Below are 15,871 nucleotides of genomic sequence, written 5' to 3'. Positions count from 1 at the left end.
CTGGGGGCCTGGCTGAGCAGGAGAAAGGGCAGCTCTGGGCGCCTGCGCTCAGCCCTGTGGCCACACGGGGGCGCTGCCGCACTGCTCTGGTTCTGGCTGAGCCGCCAGGACTGGTGGGGTCTGAGTGGGCAGAGCGGGTTGTCCTGGGGGGCGGCGTCCTGGGGGCTGGCATCCTCTGTGGGGAGACAGGGAACCAGGGTTCAGAGAAAAGGGGACTGCAAACCGCTGCTCTTTGTGCAGTTTCCATCCTTTCTCTCAAGGACCACTCTCTCTAGTCCCTTGACAACACTGGAGCTTTACATCATTTTCCCCTTCTAACCATTAAGTGTTGAAGACATTTAAAAATAATATTTATGTTGGGGGAGGGAAGCTCCCAAGAGACTGGCGATGTTTCACAGGTGATGGGAAATTTATGGGGCCCACATCAAGGGGAGTAATCAAATATCGTATACAAATGATTGATGATGTAAGAAAATTTAAAACGATAATAAAATAATAATAACAATATTGACAACTAGGCACATTTTCATACCTGTCAGATGTCTTTATCTTACACATCACCGCTGTTGCCTCCGTAGCACTGAGCATGAGCTGTGTCTGCCAGGGTGGGGGCGCAGGCGTGAGGAGCTGCACCCCCTGCGCCCCCAGAGCCTGCTTCTCGCTCCCTGACTAACTGAGAACTACTCAGATATGACGTGGTAAAGACTGCGCCTCGCTCTTATTCCCAATCCCAGTGCTGGTTCCTGAGGCACCCCCATGTCTCTGTTATCTCAGAAATTCCCTCTTGTTGCTTTCCTCTTCTATGCTGTTGCTGAGTCTTATAACTCTTTCTGCAATGTACTTTGTCTCTGCCTCAAATCATGAAGCTTCAACACCACTCAGAGTCCATTCATTCTGCTACAAGGCAGGGTGAGGGGCACCCTGGGACCCCAAAACCTGCCTGTTCTAAACAGTTTCTGCCATCTACTACATTAGGACAAAACATACTTCAGTGCATAAGACCTTTGATGGAAAAGAACTTTACTACAAATAGTGTGCGACAGGGGGAAGGGAATGAAGAGAGTTACAATAATTTGCAAATAAAATATACCCAGCAAAACACTACATGACATACACCTCAGTAGCATCATTAAAGATACAGCACCCAACTCAACAACAGTGAAGGAAAGGATAAACAGGTGGGACGACATCAAGTTAAAGAGCTTCTCTACAGCAAAAGAGACAAAAAACAAACAGACATCACTGATTGGGAAAAAGTTTTCTCACACAACACTAGCGATAAAGGATTGATCACTAAGTTATACAAAGAACTGATGAAACTCAACAAAAATAAACAACCCCCCAAAATGGGCAGAAAAGCTAAGAAGACATTTCTCCAAAAAGGAAATGCAGATGGCCAACAAGCTTATGAAAAAATGTTCAACATCACAGGCCCTCCCTGGTGGCACAGTGAATTAAAGCACAGTATTAAGAAGCTAAAGCCACCTCCGCATGAGTTCGATCCCCACCCTGGAGGTGACCCACATGGTCTCCTGACCCATCCGCTGCTCCCCTCAGCAGTGTACTTGGTCAGTCGGCCTGTTCTGCTCCCTACTCTGTCTCCGGTGAATCCTCTCACCACTCCTGCTCCTCTGGCCTGTATACCAGTTCTGTATGCATAAATAAGTAAATTAAAAAAAAATGTTCAACATCACTTGTAATAAGGGAGATCCAAGTTAAAACCACAATGAGATACCGCCTCACCCCAGTTAGAATGGCACATCTTCAAACAACTAGCAACAACAACTGTTCGTGAGGATGTGGAGAAAAAGGAACTCTCCTGCATTGCTGGTGGGAATGCAAACTAGTACAACCACTATGGAAAACTGGAAAACTGGAGATTCTTCAAACTGCTTAACATCGAGCTTCCAGAAATCCTGCTCCTAGGTATCTACCCAAAAGACACAAAAACACTGATTCAAAAAGATACTTGCACCCCCATGTTTACTGCTGCCTTATGGAAACAACCCAAAGGCCCAAAAACTGTTTGACTGGATTAAGAAGATGTAGTACATATACACAATGGAATATTACTCAGCAAGCAAAAAAAAAAGCCACACATCTTTTGCAGCAACATCGATAGAGCTGGAGAAGATCATGCTTAGTGAAATAAGCCAGAAAGAAAGGAAAAACACCTGATGGTTTCACTTGTAGCAGGAGTATAACAGACCAGGGGAGAAAATAATAATAATGAACAGCCACATACCAGAGACATTTTGTGGAGGTGGGGTGGAGAAGATGATAAAAAATGGGGATGGGGAAGTGCACTGGGCTATGGTGATGGCACACGGGTGATTTGGTGATGGGAAGCCCAGGGGGATTACAACTGAGATGGAAAAATGCATAAAATGATGTAAAAATAAACATATTATTTAAAAACAAACAAAAACCACCTGTTTCAATGCCCTTGTGCTGTTACCTACCCTGTCTCTGTGGCAAGAACAGTGAGTGACCACTGAAGCACCCTTCAATCTTCTTGGCCACATTTCCCCGTGACCCCTGCCCAGGGAGAATGCATTTATATCACAAAAACAGGAGCATTACTAAATTCTCACATCCAAGTAGGGAGAAGAAGTAAACACTTCATCTTTTGTTTGCAAAGTGAAGTTTTCACCAGGTTGTTGACAGCATCTTAGGTGGAGTGAAAGAGGGGTGGTTTCCATGAGGAACTACGCAGACAAAAATGTATACACCTCAGAACACAGATCTGAGGTTTTAACAAGACATTCAGAAATTTTACTACAAAGCATTCATTGCAATGTCTGCCTTAGCAGTTTATGGCATTATGTGGGAGCTATTGGGTAATTCTGACATGTATCCTTTGAAATACTAGTTTGTCACACCAATTTGGAGAGATATCGACCCCATGTTTACTGTGGCATTATACAAAACAGCTAAAATTGGAAACAACTCAAGGCCCTTTAATTAGTGAATAATAATGTGCTATGTTTGTGTGCATATACAAACACACACACACACACATTTACATATATATTTCATTTGCAACTAATGGTGGGACCCAGAGTACTGGAATTAGTGAAGTAAATCAGATAGAGAAAGACAAACACTGTGTGATTTTGTTCCCATATGGCATGTAAGAGGAACAAACAGATGAAATATTAAAACAATTTTACAAACACAAAAATAAGATACTGGTTTATTATTTTTCCATTGTATCATATACAAACATTTACTATTCTGGAAGTTATTTAAATCTCAAAGCAAAACCTTTGGCATAAATAATTGCTAAACATGTATGCCTATTTTTAAAGTCCTAAATATAAAACTTTGTATAAAGGTCAAGATACCTCCAAAACAGTTAGAAATGCTCCAGATACACAGATTAATTTAAATTAGGTACTGAAAGATCAACAAAATGGCAGCTAAATAGCAAAACAGACTGTTTGCTGGAAGACACTGAACAACTGCATGCCATAATACCACACAGTAGACCTTTGTGATTCAAATAAATAGTCCACCTGAGATAACATCCGGGTTTTACACCTAATTTTAGACACAATTTGATGACTTCAAGTACATTAATTTAAATAATGCCTCATTCTTCCAAATATTAATTTGACTTATTTTCTTTGTCAGAAAGTTTATTTTTTAAAAAAATTTATTTATTATTTATGCTTGCAGAGGGTGGGAACAGGCCAGAGGTGCCGGACAGTGAGAGGCTTCACCAGAGACAGAGACCTGTATTTTCCCCTCTGGTAGGGTCACTGTTCAATCTATACCGGGTCATCATTTTACACGTTATGGGATCAGCTGTAGGTCTGGCAGCGGCCCCATCTATAAATGTGGGTTAAATACTAGGCTTGTTCTGGGGTCTTTGGGAGACCGCTATCAGATAGAGTCTCCCATTGGACCTTTTGCCCAATCCTTGGTGCGGATCATACTTCATTTGTAACATTTATGAAGCAATGGTGTCATTGGGCTGAATAGCACAACGCCCATCTGGGATAAAATGTCCCTGCCCTACAGTGTCATAGGCAATGTAGGAATGGCTGGACCAATTGGCTGGACCAATGTACCAGACGTTTCATTGTCACTCCAGGTTAAGATTTGGGAGCTTTTAGTGACATTTGAGGCCAAGCCCAGACCCACCAAGGTAGGAAGGGTAATGTTAGTGGACCAAGCATTGGGCCAAACTTGCCCTGCTATGCAAGTAACATCAATTCCAGTGTTGAAAAGCCCCTCAATACTTTTTCCTTGGAACTGTAATGTTTTAGTGGGTCTGGTGGTGAAGACCAGCTTCAGCTGAGGTAGTAAGGGTCTCCCACAGGAAAGGACAGTGTGGTAAAGAAAAGAGAGAGTGAGAGAGATGAGTTAGAAAAATGAGGAGACGCAGACACCTGTTCAGGGTGAAAGCATCTTCTGCTGTTTGTCCCAGCAGGCCCTTATTTATATATTACAAGCAAGTGGTGGGATTATATCAGTGTGTGCATAAAGAAGAAAGCTTAACAATCATCACATTTTTCTTAAAGACAGCTCAGGACCTTTTGGTCTCTTATTGAGACTGTGATATTCATCATTCATTAATAAAAAGTACAATTGATACACAAGATATTCCTATAGTGACCAGTCATTAATAAAATATTGTTATGGTGATCAGTCATCAAATAAAATGATCAAACAAAATATTCTTATGGTCAGTTAACAATATACGAAATGTTCCTATGGTGGAGGGGAAAGGTGCCATAATAATACAGTAATGAGGGAAATAATACAGTAATGAGGGAAATAATACAGTAATGAGGGAAAAAGAAAATGCAAAAAAAAGTAACTTGTCTCCTCCACCCATCACTGACCTCAGGACTCCCCTTCACCTCCTCACTGTCACACAGGGTGAGGGGCTGGTTTCCCACAAGGTCATAGGCGGGAGGGGCAGGGACTCCTGGGGCTGCTCAGACCCCCTGAGTAGAGACACTGCAGAGAAGGTATCTCTGAGGGAGCCAGAGACAGAGGGTCAGATATACCCCAGTGTGAGGGAGGCTCTGGACCCAAGGGGTGGCGAGTGTATTTGTGTGTGTGTGTGTGTGTGTGTGTGTGTGTGCGCGCGCGCGCGGCAGGCACACAACATAGATAGCTCCGCATAAATGAATTTAAATCCCAAAAAAGAACAAAGAATGTCAGTCCAACACCTCAGTGGCAAAAGTCCCACCAAGAAGCTGTGTGTTCGAGCAGGGCTTAGAGAGCAGCGGCCTGAGGCCAGGAGGAAGTTTAGAGACAGTTACAGTTGAATTGAGCACTAGGGAGTGGACAAGACCCCTTGAAGGGGTCTGCTGGCATGTGGTGGCACCTCCACCCATGACAGCTTCCCCACAACCCCCAGCCCCAACGTTCACTTCAAGCTCATTCCCTTTGGTGTCTCTACAAAACCCACTGGCCTCAGAGTCAGGGAGCTCCAGCCTGATACCCACCCTGTTCCATAGGGTGGCAACTTACTCTGTGCGCTGCAGCCACTGTCTCTCTAGAGCAGAGCTGAGGGGGTCCCACAGGCTGGGTGGGGGGAGCCTGTGCCCCGCTGGCCTGGCCCAGAGTCAGGAGGAGCCCAGGTCACCCCAGTCACTGAGCTGAGCCTTTGTCTAAGGCCCAGGAAAGAGGGAGAGATGGAGCAGGGTCCCTCTCAGCTCCTGGGGGAGGGGTTATGTGACATTGGGGGAATTATTGTTTCTTTCTCATTTTCTCATCATCACTATGCACTGGACACACGCAGGGTGAGGAGGGTCCTCAGTGCCGGGCGCCCACTCCCTGCCCAGGCAGCCCTGTGTTGTTAAGTCTGATCAGAAAATCCCCCCCTGATGTTGCTCTGTGATGGGGGAGATGGGGTGGGAGAGGGGAGGTGATGACAGAAGCTGGGCCCCAAAACTTCTATAGAAATGACCAATATCGGGCCAGTGTTCAAATACAATAAGAACACTTTTCATATACTAGCCCTTGAAACATCTAAAATCTGTGTCATAAGCAGCCAAATCCCAACAAAATACATGGGTGTTTGGCATATGTTGGTGGAAACGTCCTAACCAGCCATCACCAGAAACAAGAGCCCTCCCAAGCTGTTCCCTATGTGACTGTATTAATTTCTTAACTCAATGACCTGTAGTTTGGGTGACCACCACTAGGCTCTGGGGTCAGTGAACAGTCCCAGGACTCTGTGTGTCTGGGACTCAGAGTCCAGTTGGACTCGGGTCCGTGGGACACAGAGCCAGGGCCCTGACCCAATAAGGAACAGCAGCTCTGTGGGCCCTGGTCAGTCCGTGCTCCAGACCCAGAACTGGAGTTCAGCGGGAGAACCTGGCACAGGAAGTGGGTTAGGAGGGCAGAGCAGGAAAAGGGGGATTGTGTATTTCTAGGGTGTGGTTTACAACGATCCTAGTCAGAGATCGTTGGTACAACGAATGTACCCTTTCTTCATCTATCCATCTATGAGCTACAAAATCACATCTGTGGGAACAGCACATATAACAGACAGAAACATCACATGTGGTGGGTGTGGTGAGACAGGAGCCTCTTACCCTGGTGTGGGATGGCAGCTGGGCTGGCCAGTCAGTTCTAGACACAATCCCAGGTCTTCCCTCTCCCTCACCCTATTCCCACACTGTGTCAGGGAGGAGGGTCTGCTCATCAGAGGCCCCTCACGGGTAACAGCAGGAGGGTCTCTCAGGCTTGGGACCAAGGGGGTGTTTAGGGGTCAGTGAATTACTGATCTTCCTCCCCCCCCCCAGGTGGAAGGGGTGTGCTTTCCAGTCCCATAGCTGTCTCCTCAATATGCTCACATGACTTACAGCCCCTCATTTGACTTATGACAAACCTCACCTTAGAGAAATTATACCACGTAGGGTGCTGTAAGGTGGCATTATTGAGAGCAGAGTCGGGATTCAAACTCAGTTTTCTTCAGTTGAGTTCATGCTCTTTGCTGCATCATGTTCCACAGCTTTTCCAAGTGATCTGACAGGAGCAACAAAATCTGGTCAAGTTTAGGAGCTTATTGAAAAACGATTTTCCATAAGTTCACCTAAAGGCAGGTCACTCCAGGCAGGCCCTGCCCCTTCTCCCTCTGTTAAGTGAGTCTCCCTCCGCTGTGACCAACCCTCCTGCTCTTCTCCCAGAAGCTCCTCCCTTAACCGGGAGCAACACCAGGAGAATCTGGGAGCAGTTTCAGCAGCAGGAACAAGCAGCAGACCCCGAGATGAAGCCTCTGGGGAGTTAAAGAGCATGAGTGACCCTGGGCCCTAACCTGAGGGGCTTCTCCTCCTGGAGTGATGGACCCCGGGAGCTGGTCAGCACCTCCCTCCCCACTCTGTGGGTCTCCTGGTGCTGGGAAATGGAGATTTGTGAGGAAGTCATTACTATTTGGTAACAAATGAAATTAAAACTTTGGTTAACTGAGGATGATAAAAAATGTACCCAGTCACATTTATTCAATAAATCGATAATCAAATGAGGTAAGAATTACCAGATCATAGTGAATGGTAAATATATCCAAACCTTTCTAAACTAGCTTAGCTATGACTGTTGGGTCATGAGTAAGTCCTCACCAGACTCTGTTATAAAGAGGTAATAGAAACTAAGAGGAGCAAACATGAAATATCTTGCAGGAAAAAAGATATTTTCACAGACACACAGAAAGAAAATTCCCTCTCATGGAATCAGGAACTGTCACTCCTGACAACACAAACTTTGCTGTCTTCTGTCCTGAAGGAAATGGAGAAGAGCACCCAGGACACAGCCCTCAGCGTGCCAACTCTGGGTGGCCGCAAGGTCAGTGCAGCGGGGCTGCCCCCTGCTGCCGAGGAGGAGAGAGCTGGGGAGCAGCTACAGGAGGACGAGGACAGAGACCGGCCACAGGTGAGGAGCCAGATACAAACGTGCAGTGTGAGGAAGACATTGCAATAGGGGTTCAATATATATGAAAATCCAGTAAATTATGGAGTTTGGAAGGGTGAGCCCAATCTTATCTATCAATAATCTTATTTGGGAGAAGAAATCTCAACATCTTCAATGAATACTAAATGCACTAAAGTTCTAAACACAAGATGCACTTAGCAGTCACTCAGGTGAGCTGTGAAGAAGTTCTCGAAGGAGTCACCTATCTTAAGAGGAAAAACAACTAAACAGAACAGAATAACATCTGTCTTTCCTTAAGTGGCAGATGTTTTCATCGCTCCACAGAAAGGTCCCTCTCATGGAACCAGGACTTATCTCCCCTGAGAATATAACCCCTGCTGCCTTCTATTCAAAAGCTCTGAGTCTCATTAATAATTGTCTTATATGAAACTGGAGTGGAAGGTAACAATCAGTAGAGAGATTGAAGAGGAAACACACCAGAACCCTTCTTCTGACTTTCAGCCATTTCTGATGCTCAAAGCAGCATACTGAAATGCTACTGTTAAGGTCCAAAATCACCCGGTTGTCCCCCACAACAAAGCAAGCGGTGTTTATTGAGCCAGTTAGCTGGGGTCAAGCCTTCCTGCAGGCACGCAGGCCACACAGGGAGAGCAAGGCCCAGACCATAGTAACGTCAGAGAATATATATAGGTCCTTATCGGCCATCATAGCCAGTGCAAATTCAAAGAGTAACAAGCTTCACAGCACTCATGCACAGGTTTCCAAGAACAGATGTCTCAGTCATGAGTCAGGAGCTGATATCAGGGTCTAGTTTCAGCTGGTTCCAGGAGCTGGCACCAGGAATGCTATCTGCCTGCCCTTCTTTCTGGGTCCAGGGTGAGTTAGAGACCCAGACAGAGGGGCCTAGCCAGAGGGGCTTAACACTACCTTGAGTGGTGATGCTTCAAGCGACACCCCCTAAGAAGCTGAAGCGCTTCTGGATGGACTTGAACATCCATTGAGCTTTGATTCTCGCCACTGGCAATGGAAAGTGTCTGCAGCACTCGGCACAGCCTTTGAATGAGTCCTTGAGCCTGAGGATTCTGTAGTAGTCAAGGCTCAGGCCATTATGATGTCAAGTTTCTCTGGCTCATGACATAACTGCCAACTGACACAGTGCCATACCTGCTGCCTGGTAGCATCTTTTGAATTTTTGAAAATCATCTGCTTGAGATAACTGTAGATTCTCAGCAGTTGGAAGGAATGATGAGCGGCTGGAGCCTTTTACTCAGTTTCCTCAGTGGTGATCCCCTCCAAGCTGCGGTGCAGCATCACCACTAGCTTGTGAACACTGACAAGACCAGACTCGCTCATCATCACAGGTGTCTTCACATCAGCCTTTCCAAGCACACACCACTGTCACCCACCTCCATCAGCTCTAGACTCTTGGCAGCTACCAATCTGCCAACCATTTCCACAACTGTGCCATTTCCAGAATGTTACACACATGAGCTCACACCGCATGTGGCCTTTCTGGTGTTGCTTGTGTCCACATTCAGCCTCACTGGAGACTCCCCTGATTGTAGCCCACAGTGACAGTTCATGTTTTGTGTCACTTAATAGTGTCCCATGACATGGGTGTGTCACAGCTTTGTCACCAGGCACTGCTGAGGGCCCACTGGTGTGTTTCCAGTTTGTCTGTAAATCTCTTCTGCAAGTATCTCTACCCTGGTTTCTGTAGAAATATAAATCTCCCAGTTCTTGCCCCATGGAGTGCAGTGCTGGTCCCTATGGTAGTTGTCGGTTTGGTTTTCTTAGTTGCAAGTCCTCTGGCCCCTTAAACACTGTCTAAGTACTTTCTGGAACGTCGGTAGCAGCTCATGTTCTCAAGCCCTGTAGGAGCTACTCTGTGTTCCCACATGCACACCAGCGAAGCATTTTTCCCTTTTCTGCCATTCTGAGCTGGGAAGAGACTTGTCTGGTTTCCTTGCTAGTGGCACTGAGCATTATTTTCCTGTGCCCACACGGTGCCCTCACAGCTCCTCAGTGTCATGTATCTGAAGTTCAGAGCCCACTGAAAACCTCTCCTGTAAGACAGTCTCCCTTCCCTGGACAGTGGGCTCGTGACAGCTGAGGCTGCCGTACAGAGAAGCCAGACCCCGGGAGGCCGCAGCCTGCAGCAGCATGAGCTCACGGCCAGCAGCCTCAGCAAGCTCCGGCCTCCCCGGCTGGGACCTTCATGTCTCCTCAGGGACAGTCCCTGCTTGAGGAAAACACTTTGAGGGACATGTTCTCTCCTCAGTGTACGGTCACAGTCCACGCCCCCTCCCACCCATAACCCTGCACACAGCCTTATTATCCCTTGAGGACTGTGGCTGACACTGGACCCACCGAGGTGTTTGCAGCTTCCCTAGGAGCACCGCAGTAGTTGCTAGAATATAAACCGGATGTTCCTTACTGGGTTAGTAAGTTCATGCTGCAACATCATATGCCAGATAGATCTGTGCTACTTGTTTCAAAGTACTTTGACAAGTTAGCAAATACTTTATGGAATGTGTTGCTCCTGAGAGTAGGGTCACCCCTAGTGCACCTCCTACCAATAACCCTGCAACGCACCCTTATAACTGAATTCTAGAAGCCAGTGGGTACAGAGGCATTCAAAACACACAGTGGGTAAATAATGCCCTGATGGGGATGGGACAGATAAAGAGGAAGCTCAGAACTCATCAGTCTTTCATTTCCTGGAGTTGTCCTGCAAGCAGCATTTGCAGATAAGTGGACAAGTGTTATTAAGTGACAGCAGGTCCCTCAGTCTGGTGGTTCTGGGCTGGAGCGTTTCAGCACACAGTAAACAGAATGGTTTTCCAGGACTGATTAGGAAAATGGAAACACACATTTATTTACACAGGCAGGGGAGGGGAGGGAAGCCAGCTGGGGAGAGGGAGAGAGCAGGGGGATGGAATTGCAGCTACAAGCAAAGCAGGGTGCTGGCAGAAGGGGGGTGCCACGGGCATTCAGGGTGAGACAAAGTTGGGTGCTCCCTTCCAGCCCAGGGATGACAGCCCTGAGGGTCCTCGGGTCAGGTGGCGCCATGCAGCAGCCATCCAGAGCCAGAGCCTGAGGCGCAGCTCCCCTTAGGACTGCAGAGGGGCTGCCGGTGCCCCCCTTCCTCTCAGGACCTCCCTGGTGCAGCCTCCACACTCTGCTGGCCACAATCCCTCAGGCTGGGCTGGAGTCTGGATCTCAGGGTGCAGGCATCCCGCCGACAGCCTGGGGGAAATGTCTTGGTCTTCGCCCAGCCTGGGAGGACGCTGCTGGGACCTGGAGAATCCAGAGGGGCCAGACTCCACCCTAGCGGGTCACTCCACGACCTCTGCTGGAAGAACAGAGCCACTGGGTTAGGGCTGGATAGCAAAGGACAAGGGAACCCGGACCAGCACTCACAAACCCCAACTGACGTGGGGAGACAAAATTGGACACGTGGTCCCAGCAGTGACTGTGTAGGGCAGATTCCAGGAAATACTTCAAAGAAGTGAGGGAGGGAGAAGAGACATGAGGAGATGCGTCTAAGAGCAGACATGCAGTGGGGAGATGAAGGTTCTTCTGAGGAGCCCTGTGTGCTGAGAGGGAGGATGTCATTCCTGACAGAAGTCAAGCACACACAGTGTAACATAGGAAAAATTGGAGACAGATGGCACAGAGATACAATAACCCTGAAAACATGTATAGAGAGCAGAGTTTCAGGCCCATTCAGAGTTTTTAAGGTTCTAATCTTAAAATAAGACAGGCACAGGAGGGGCGGTGAGGAGAGGCCCTGGGGACTGATAGCACGTGGCAGGGAGGAGCCGGCCTCAGTGGCCGCTGCACTTGGAAGGAGGATGTACGAAAGATGCAACACAACCTGAGGTAGAGCCCGTGGGAAGGTCCCTTCCTGATGGTGCACAGGAATTTGGGAGCATGGCCGTGTCCTCAGCCTGGTAAAAACAATAGCCAGCACGCCACCATCCCATGCTCATCACAGCAATGTTTATGAGGGAGAGACCAGCTCAGCCCATCAGCGCTGACGGATGAAGAGGATGTGCTGTCTCACACACCAGGACACTGCTCAGCTGGAAAGCAGCTGTCCTGAGGCACATATTATGGGGGATCTCTGTGTCCTCAACAAGTAAATCAGTAATATGTAATATAAACTTAGATGATAGGAAAGGTGGAATACAAACAAATTTTCTGGGACATCTTCCTTCATCAAGACAAAGGGTTTGAGGAAAATCAGAACTCAAACAAGAGTCTGTCATCAGGTGGGAGCTCATGTTCCCATGGGATCTACTTCGGGAATGAGCTGCAGTCAATGTGTTATTAAAAGAAGAGTCACTCCACTCACTCACTTCAGGACAAGAACTGAGGCCCCAACTAATTCAATGATGTCTTGCAAGTGATTTGGGAAAACAGCTTCTCCGTGGGCAATTTTAGGGAGGACAGGAGAACAAAGGGTCCGGAGAGATAATGAGGATTGTAAAGGTCACTGGCACTGACAATGGTGGACAGGGGCGAGGGACCCGGGGAGGGCCCTTACCATCATCCTGGAATTAGGGTGCTCCTAAGGGGGCACAGACATAGGCTCTGAAGGCACAGGGGGGGATGTCGTCGCCTCTGAAATGCAAACAGACGGCGGGCTCAGTCTCAGCACATTCTCAGACGCCTCACTCTTCTCGGTTCAGGGTAAAGGATTTGCCAGAGAGTTTAGGGAAACGTCAGTACTCCAAGCTGATGCCCGTCCTGGATGGAGTCTGGACTCCGCCCTGCCAGGGAGCACTGCTACTCGTCTCTGCCAGCGAGGCCTGGACCATCCTCGTCTCCTCTCAGGGCCACGTCCCCAGCCCCATTACGTTACATCCTTCATGAGCTTTGAATTTTATGACAATGGAAATCACGTGCTATAGTGTTATCCACATCTTACAAATGAAGACACAGAATGACCAGGATGAACTGAGTGAGCTTAACACAGCTGGCAACCGGGGCACAGACTCTGTCATAGGGAAAGGTGTGTGACACACGTCACGTCTTCTCAGGGAGGCTGGTTTCTTTCAACCTGTTTCAAAGAGCAGTGGACCGGCGCATCCTTGGGGAACACTGAGCAGAAAAAAGGGGGGGACAATGGGGCCACCCCAGGCCCCCTCTCTCCTTCCAGCCACCTCACACCTGCTCTATAAAAGTGGCTTCCAGTGAGTTTGTTCAAAAAATGCCCAAACGCTGTCTCACCCCACGAGGGCTGACAGAGCTGCTCTGAGGCATTGTGCGGTCAGAGGCCTGGTCTCGCCGTCCTCTGCTCTCAACAGTGTGAACCTGCCCTGCCCTGGGAGCAGCAGCACGTGGAAGTCACTGTTCTGGCTGAGCTCTGGCTCCAGGACGGCGGCTCCCCCGCCTGCGGCCACGGGCTGTCCCCCAGCCACGCACTGCTGCCTGTACCTCCAGCTGGCTGGCTGCGGTCTCCCCGGGGGAGCTTCTTCCTGTCAGTGCGGTGATGTCCTCGCCGAGGATTCTCTTGTGTTCTCCAGCAGATGGCATCCGAAAGAAACCTGTCACACAAGACAGACACGTGGCAAGTTTCCATTCACATGGAATCTTGTGATCTGACATGGATTTTGGATCTAACAAACAAGTGAACATCACCGACAAAAATTGATGTGCAAAATGCACATTTATGTTTACTTTGTTTATGTTTACTATGTTGTCTTTAAATGTTCACTTTGGAGTATATGGGTACAGATTTTTTTTTTTATTTTACAACAGTTTATTTTTACATCATTTTGTACATTTTTTTTCCATCTCAATTGTAATCCCTGCAGGTTTCCCATCACCAAGTCACCCGTGTGCCACCACCATAATCTCGTGCACTTCCCTCCCCACCCCCCCATTTTTGATCCCATTCCCCACTCCACCCTATGGGTACAGATTTTAATAGCTACGTCTCAACTAAAATTATTTGCTAGTTTCACTGACTTGCTAATGTTTTCACATCAATAATTACCATTTAACTTTAGGATAAATTTCAGTGACCCACACAGATGTTTGGGTTAGAGAAATGTAGTCTCTAATTTTTATATATGGGATGTTCTGGATGTACTTAAATATTATTGACCTAAAAATATTTTATAAGCATCCAGTAGAAATAGACTTGTGCTAGTCACCCTTGGGTGAAATGATGTCTCACAGTAGGAAGCAAAGTTATCTGTGGGTGTCTGTGAGGAAGTGAAGTGGCTGGAGAGGAGCATGGTGCTTCATAAGCAGAACCCCTTGTTTCCTACTTGCTTTCCAGGTGAGCTTGGACCTCAGTAGGCAGGCAGAAGCACCCTCAGAATGTTCTGGAATCCCATTCTGTTCCCTTTCCCCATATAGAGGTGGCATGGTGGTCAAGATTTCTACATGAGCCACTCGGGAATAGGAATCCCCTGTGTGTCCGCTACCAGGGGTTCCTGTTGCTGCTCTGCAAGGGAGTGCAGGAGACCAGTGAGCAGTGTGTGGGCATGAGTGTGTGAAGTGGACAGGACAGGGCACTTCCCAAAGACACCCATGAGTCAGTGACCCACGGACTGACAGTGATCAGGGACACGGGTGTCCCTGGGCTTGGAGGACTCTAAATTGCCTCATTTCTGTCCTTCCCTACCCTGCAGCCCTCCCCCCCCCCCGCACCCCGTGCTTTAGTGAATCTTGTGCTCAGTGTCCTGGATGGAAAGGAAGTGACCACCTGTTTCCTGCCCGATCACAATCCACCTTCCCCCACCTACCAACGTGGAGACACACTTCTGCCCCATTTGAAGCAATGGCTAGTCATAATTGATATTGCAGACCTGGGGCTGAAAATAGGGCCCTGATTCCCACCCTAGAGCCAAACATAAGCAGGCAGTTACCTTCCTCGTGAAGGTGTCCCCTGACTCTGCAGGACTGGAGGGCGGAGCACAGAGCAGGCTAGGGGCGATGCACACCGCCAGGTTGTAGGCGCTCATCCAGGTGACTGAGGAGCGCAACTCCAGGCTGAGGAGCACCCCAAAGAGGGGGCACAGGAGAGCCAGGTGGGCGCCTGGCAGCTGCTCCACAAGCCTGGGGACAGACACATACTTTTATATTAAGCAAATACTATGCTGAAGAAGTGTGAAATGCAGAGGCCAGGAGGACTGGGCTGGACTCCTCTGTCAGGGCCTGACCGTGGGACAGACATGACCCACAGCGTCTCAGGAACCCACCAGCAGGCTCTGCTGCGTCTCGTCAGGTGCCGATTTGCACACACCTGGTTCACTCTGTCTAGGTTGAAACCCTGGAACTGTTCTCAGTGGACTCAACCACGGCTCACACAAGCTGTTTTTGACATTTAGCAGCTATTATTGCATAATCACCCCCTAATAATGAACACAGCCAGAGGATGGCAATTGTAGTCAGCGTCTGTATGAGACCTACTGTGTCTAGAGACCAGTAGAGTAACCGGGACGATAACACAGAGACAGGTTTCGGGGGTCCATTCCTGAGCCCTATTAGCTCTTTGGTTATTTATCTGTTAGGGAAAATAAAGGTGATTGGCATATATTGTGTATTTTATCTGCTCAATACCATCTTATCAATTTCATATATTCAAAAGATGTGCAGGGATTCTACAGGAACAAGGGAAAAGCTCAGGATGGTAAGATCACTCCAAACTGAGCCCTGAGCTGTGTGGTACAGAGCAATCTCTGGCTCTGGTCACTACATGAGAGGACGATGCTGTGAGGAGCAGCTGTGTTTCTGTGACAGGACGCGAGTGGAGCAACAGCCCATCGTCACCTCTGCGTGGCAGTTATCTTCTCCTCCTGGCTCCCTCTGTCAGTGACGCCAAGCCATCCTTCATACAGGCTTGATGGGAACATGCTCCTGGGCACATTTCGAAGGAAATCCTTACATAAAAATAGAACCATGGGATTATTCCCAGTCAGTACAGACTGGATGATCACAGAGGAAACAGTCGCTTGAG

Source organism: Condylura cristata, unplaced genomic scaffold (assembly GCF_000260355.1).
Source record: "Condylura cristata isolate star-nosed mole 26May11 unplaced genomic scaffold, ConCri1.0 scaffold00055, whole genome shotgun sequence".
NCBI lineage: Eukaryota > Metazoa > Chordata > Mammalia > Eulipotyphla > Talpidae > Condylura > Condylura cristata.
This window is presented reverse-complemented; position numbering follows the sequence as displayed.